This window comes from Gavialis gangeticus, unplaced genomic scaffold, assembly GCF_001723915.1.
Source record: "Gavialis gangeticus isolate Ggan-Ray unplaced genomic scaffold, GavGan_comp1, whole genome shotgun sequence".
Taxonomy (NCBI): Eukaryota; Metazoa; Chordata; order Crocodylia; family Gavialidae; genus Gavialis; species Gavialis gangeticus.
In genome coordinates this window covers 2,232,222-2,238,551 of record NW_017729026.1, presented here as the reverse complement: position 1 = coordinate 2,238,551, position 6,330 = coordinate 2,232,222, and the positions used below count along the sequence as shown (strand labels likewise).

At 38.5% G+C, this 6,330-nt stretch overlaps 1 protein-coding gene across 1 annotated transcript in view; it reads right to left on the bottom strand.

Annotated features, from left to right (window-relative positions):
• LOC109299683 (trace amine-associated receptor 1-like) overlaps positions 1 to 6,324 on the bottom strand; it is a 32,767-nt gene extending 26,443 nt beyond the window's left edge. The window contains exon 1 of the mRNA XM_019520206.1: positions 5,306 to 6,324. The gene's annotated coding sequence lies outside the window, so the exon portion shown is untranslated. The remainder of the gene's footprint in view (positions 1 to 5,305) is intronic.
• Between the last annotated feature and the right edge of the window lie 6 nt (positions 6,325 to 6,330).

The following is a 6,330-nucleotide window of genomic DNA, read 5'->3' as shown; positions in this document are numbered from 1 at the left end:
CTGAACCCAGCACTCTTTCCTGTCTATGCAGGGGGTCAGACTCGATGATCTATTGAGGTTCCTTCCGACACTAACATCTATGAATCTATGAATCTATAAGTTTAGGAATGTGAGGAAGAGTCTTGACAAAGATGGTATAGTGGGCAAAGTTCAAGTAAAGAGATCAAAGTCTCATGAGATATATAATGTATAAAGCATAATGGCATGTATAATTTACCAGATGGTTATCACTATGGTGTATATTTCTGTCTTCCTACATGGTGTATTTACCACTGATGTTTAATGGAAGATGAGACATTTCAGAGGCATTCACCATCTATCCTCTTTGCAAACCTGTGGAGATCAGGTGAGACTAGTCCTAGATGACAGGAAAAGGGCAAATGTAGTGCCCATCCTTAAAAAAGAAAAGTGAGATCTGTCTGAATTACAGACCTGTCAAGCTGACATTGGTATCTGGAAAATTCATGAAGCAGGTCTTCAAGGAATCTATTGTGAAGCACCTAGGTGAGAACCAGGTGATCAGGAAGAGCAGCATTGATTTACTAAGAGCAAGTCATGCCTGACCAACCTGATTTCCTTCTCTGATAAGATGACTATTCTCTGCAGATGAGAGTAGAGCAGTGGATTTGATATACCTTGACTTCACCACAGTTTTTGACAGTGTCTCCCATGACAGTCTCATTAACAAGCTAAGAAAATGCAGACTAAATGAAAGTACTTCAATGTGGATACGTAACTGGTTGGATCATCATACTCTACAAGTAGTCATCAATGGCTCAATGTCTTGATGGGAGGAAGTATCTATTGGGGTTTACCGGTGTTCTGATTAGGGTCAGGGATTGTTTAACATCTTCATTAATGATTTAGATGATGGCATTAAGTGCACTTTTAGCAAATTTGTGACTAACACCAAGTTGGGTGGAGTTGCCGATACTCTGGAGGATAGGGCTAGGATTCAGAATGACCTGGGTAGATAGAAGAACTGGTCTGCCTTGAGTAGGGGGCTGGGCTAGATGACCTTATGAGGTCCATTCCACCCCTACTTTCCTATGATTCTTATAATTCCTATTCTTCCTTAAAAGAGTCATTGGAAACCAGCCATTAGCCAATCAACATGTGGCAGCTATCTTTATCAATTTATGTAAGACAATCAGAAGGATTCACTTGTCTGTTTGCACAGTCAAGGAATAGTGAACAACAAAGGAAGACTGGTACTATATAAAAGGCATTTACCAAACCACCAGTAATGTCCTGTTTCAGTAATGGGGTTGAGAGAACAGGAATCTGTAAGGCTTTGTAAAATGCTTTCCCATTCCACTTTTAAGCAGTATCTTCCATCAATGACCAAGATATTCCAACTTTCAGTTTTTCAGAATTGATATGCTATTATCCTAGACCCATCAAGGTAATTTTGTATAGATGATCTAAATAGTTTAAACTTTAATACACTATGCTTTCATGATCAAGGTACTGTACTTATGGTCAAGGTACTAATTTGAAGAATCATTCTTCATACATAGTGGGCGTGTCTACATGAGATGCTACATTGCCATAGTGACGAGCTACGGAGATGTAGCTCATTGCTATGGTGACAGTGTCAGTGGGCACTAACCATGATGCCACTGCAACTTTATTGTAGCAACAAGCTACATCACCGTAGCTCATTGCTACAGTGATGTAGGGTTGTAAACGACCCGTGTACCACTGGGACTGCACAGCCATTTAGTACTTGCTTTAGCAACACACTACCAACTGCACAGTTAGGGGCATGTGTAGATGTGCCCACTGGGTCTCTTATAAGTTGGGACAGATAATCAATGGCAGGCTGTGCCCTCAAATTACCACCTCAGCCACAACAATAGACCTCAAGCTGTTTAGAATTAGGTACACAAGAGTAGCTTGATTTCTCCTTGTTAAACATAAATTCTAAGAATCTGAAATTTGGAGTGCCCTGGTAAAGGAGGGAACATACTAGCCGATGTGATGCCCCATGTATATGGGTACTCACACTGGAAGTACTAAATTTAATGTGCATTAGGAAAAGTGTATTCATGTACATGTAGATGTACCCATTGAGTGGTATGTAACCTGAGAATTGACTGTCTTCTTTATGGGCACCCACGGAAGGAACAGGGTTGGGCAGGATATTGTAACAGCCCAGCAATCTTCATGTATTTGAATTGAATTGAATCCTGGAGTAGCTGGCAGCTGGTGCAAATTAGAGTAATTGTGAGGTTGCTCTAAACTTCATCAGAAACTGGAGCTTTTCAGGAACTTCATCAAGAACAAAATAAGTGAAAAATAAGTAATGGTAAAAAGCCAAATTTGCTTGTTCCTCTCCCTGAACATTGAATGCAGCATTATTTTTCTCCACTGTCGAACAAAGTGCATTTCTCCCAAATGCTTAGTTTTTTATTAATATCTTCAATTAGTTTAACATTTTTGGCAACCCTGACTAGTATAATTTCTCTGCCAACTTCAGAATGTAAACAGAATTTTAGCTTGAGAAAGATTCCAAGAATATAGCAGACTTTCCCAAGGAATTCCTGGGCTCCACATGAGAACGCTTTCTACTGCTCTACTGTGTTTCCTGTTTCTCAGCTACAAAAATATCAGAGTGGCACTAGGCTCTAAGGGAAAAAAAAGAAAAGAGAACATATTTTCATGTTTTTAATCATTCAGATTCATATTGATGTTCTCACTGCTAACATTTAAAGAGCAAGTGTGAAGATGAATACTTAAGCTTACAAACAATAACTGCTCAAAAGTCAGTTGGAACAACTATCTTAAATTTTGGAAATCATGCACCATAGCACTATAATCTTGAAATAAAAGTGGATCTGTTTGGTCAGAGGAATTTCTTTCTTTACTGTGAAATTTATATTTGCTGAGTCATTTCAGAGTTTTTAAAAGGAAATGCATCAGCAACAAAAAAATAAAAAAAAGACACTAATGTCTGGAGTATGCTGGATCACATGAAACACCTGGAATTCACGCTTGTGGAGAAATAATAATCTTAATGGAAAACAGTACATCAAGAAATGGGAAACCTTTGGCCTAATTTCAAACTCACTGAAATACTGTACTCAATAACATAGCTTGAAACCAGATGTAGGTATATAAAAATAAAACAAGGCAGGGAAACAAGAAAAGTTAAAATGCAAAAAGAAAAGGCAGGACCCCAATTAAGCCGTGCTGAAAATCCACTGACTTCATACTACATTAGTATACTATTTCCTCTGTAGGGTACTGTTTGCACAAGTCCACCTGGGTTGGGGAAAAGGCACTTTTATCCATTATACCAGTAGTTCCCAGCTGCTCCAGACTCAAGGTACACCTTGTTAGATTCAAGGCAGCCCACAGAAAATGTCAACTCTTAGCTTTCGTTCATTTTGACTACTGAAAAAGAGTAATTCTTCTGTTGCCAAGAACCCAGAAAGACTAAAGGTAAGAATATTTTTGATGCTGTTGATTCCTAATTGAAATCTGGATGTATCTTGTGAATCATATACAGGTGCCTGCACACACAACCATGCTAATACTGCACAGCACCCCAAAGCACCCTTAAAAGGATTTCTCAGAACCCTGGGGTGCCACAATACCCTGGCTGATAATCATTGCCATATACAAACACACATTTCCTTTTAGCTAGAATTCATTCTTAGAATTGAATCCCTCCTAGAAGAAAAAAAAACACATTTCAAATAGTAAGAAACAGGAAAGGAAACAACAACTGAACTTTATAAACTTTGAAAAGGTCCCCAAGTAAACTGAGAAGTTTGCAAAGCTTAAACATCCATGAGGTTTACCCAACCTTACCTACAATCCTCAGAAGGAAAAGGATCTGTATTAAAAGAATACTCCTTGGACATATTCATATGATTTAACATTAGGAAATATCACTGTTAAACTGCCTTAGATTCAGATCTAGATAGTATTACTCAAAAGAACGGTTTACCTGTAAGGGTAAAATAAGAAGACATGCCAAAAACTGAACTAACCTGTACTGGTGCACAGCTGGAGCAATTTCATTGTGGTTCATTTGCAATTATTCCAGATTTAAACCAGGATAACAAAAGTGGTATTTTGTACTGTGTTTTTTTCTGAATGCATTGTATGTAGCAATGTGATAGCACATCTTCAAAATATAGAAAAGTCAAGCCTTTCTAAAAGTACAATGAAATAAAAGTTTTAAACATAAAAGGAACACAACAAAAATCACCCACCCCCACTCCAGCAAAATGGCAACACCAGCTGAATGATATCAGAATATAGAATTTAATCTCCTTATCTTCCCTATAGTAAAGTTCCTAAAATATCAGTAGTTCTTGTATGGGGTGTAAGAGTGCATTTTGGTAGCTCCACTCAGCAATAAAGGGCCCCTCCCACCAAAACTGATGCCAGAATTCCTAGTGATTCAGTAAGAGTAGCAGTCTTCATGACTTTCAAAAGGGGTGTACTTGGTAGCCGTGCTGGTCTGAGACAAGAAGACATACAAAAAACTAGAACTCTTGGTTCCAAAATGATACCTTTTATTAGACCAACTGGGAAATCAAAATAAAGTTGTCCTTTTTCTTCTTCTCTGAAGGACAATTTTCTTGCAATGAAGAAAAAGGACAATTTTTTTGTGATTTCCCAGTTGGTCTAATAAAAGGTATCATTTTGGAACCAAGAGTTCTAGTTTTTTGTATGACTTTCTATAAGCATTGGTAAATTATCTAAATTACAGTGGTGAGATTGATAGTGCGCAATTATTTTCACACACTTGTCCCATTTACAATCTGCCATTTACACATTTATGTGTACAAAACAGGCTTTTATGTCCAAAAAATGTTGAAACTTGGATTGCTGATAACTTTCACTGAGGTGAATGGGTGTTTAGGGATTGTCAGATTGAAAGCAGTTAGCAGATGTTCATTGGTGTCCCTTGCTTTGGAATAGCCTTCATATACAAAGATAAAACCTGGGAAAACAGTAAGAAATAAGAATATATAATCCATGGCAAAGGTTTTAGATATGATGGGCTAAATTCTGCTTCGAGACTCATCATTTTGACTCTGGAAGAGTTCCCCAGAATGTAATGATTTAACTTTATCGGTGCTCCTGCAAACAGAGTTTTGCTCATTCCCTATGTTGTTCTGTTCGTTGCTATAATTGAACGACATTACGAAGATCTTTTTATCGCCTACAGTACTTCATTATGTAAAATCCAGCAGAATCAGTGACACAACTTTTTAAGCCTTTAACAAAGAACATATTGCTTCAAAGTTCTTTTCTAAGTAACATGTATGACTCGGAAGCTTACCGTACTCTCTCGGGAGTCAGTTCCTCATAAAAGTCAAAGCAGCTTGTGGTTACGATGCTTTAGCGATCCATTCCATGTGTATCCCACTACTTCAGCTGTTACACACTTGAGTCTGACTTTCGCTTACAGTCTGTTGGAAAAATCTTACATCAGGGTGACGTAAACACTTAATATTCAGAGAAGATAAGCAGGTAATAAATCATTCCTGAGCTGAGCAAACAACACAGGGAAAGATAAATGCCTTTGTGTTAAATCAGAGCCAGGTCATGGCAATATGCATGCTAGGGAAACACAAATGTTTATTATGAGCTGATCAGGGGCAGGGCTAGTAACACGACTTCTTATTAAGGTAACCTGACACATCCTATTACTGATCCTGTTTCAGTTGCTTATCCTTTTGCTGGAACTTAACTGCTCGGGATGAAATTGTTGATGCTTCAGGATAAGTATTTTTGAACAATTTCATCCCCAATGGTTTGGCTATTTTTGAGAGCCAGGCTGGTAAAAAGAACCTGTTTTTTGAAAATTCTGGTAATGTTTAAGTGCACTAGCATATCTGCGGCTTGTGATAGGGACCTGAAATTAGGAAGAGGTGGTGGCCTTTGTGCCCTGGATGTGCTTTTTGTAATCCCCATTGAAAATCTGCCTGAATTGGGCCAAGTTATTTTTGGTCTTTGAAAGATTCCTATTCATACATACTCACTAAATATACTGCAGTGCTCTCTGTTCCCTCTGAGCATGATCCATCCCCTCCAAGCTCTTAGTGCTGACCACACTGTGCATGAACCATCCCCACAAGTAAATGACCATGTGCCAGTTCAGGCCATGGGATCTCAGGGAGACTTTCCCTGTAATGGCTGCCTTGATCTGCTTTGGGTTAGGGCTGAGGTCAGGCAACTAGAACTGATCAAGTCCATCTTTCCTGTGCTCTTTCTGATAGCCCTGCTGTCTCAAAGACAGACTAAAGGAAAAAGCCATCTGATCTGAATGCACTAGGAACAAAATCTGATCCAAAGTATTGAGAA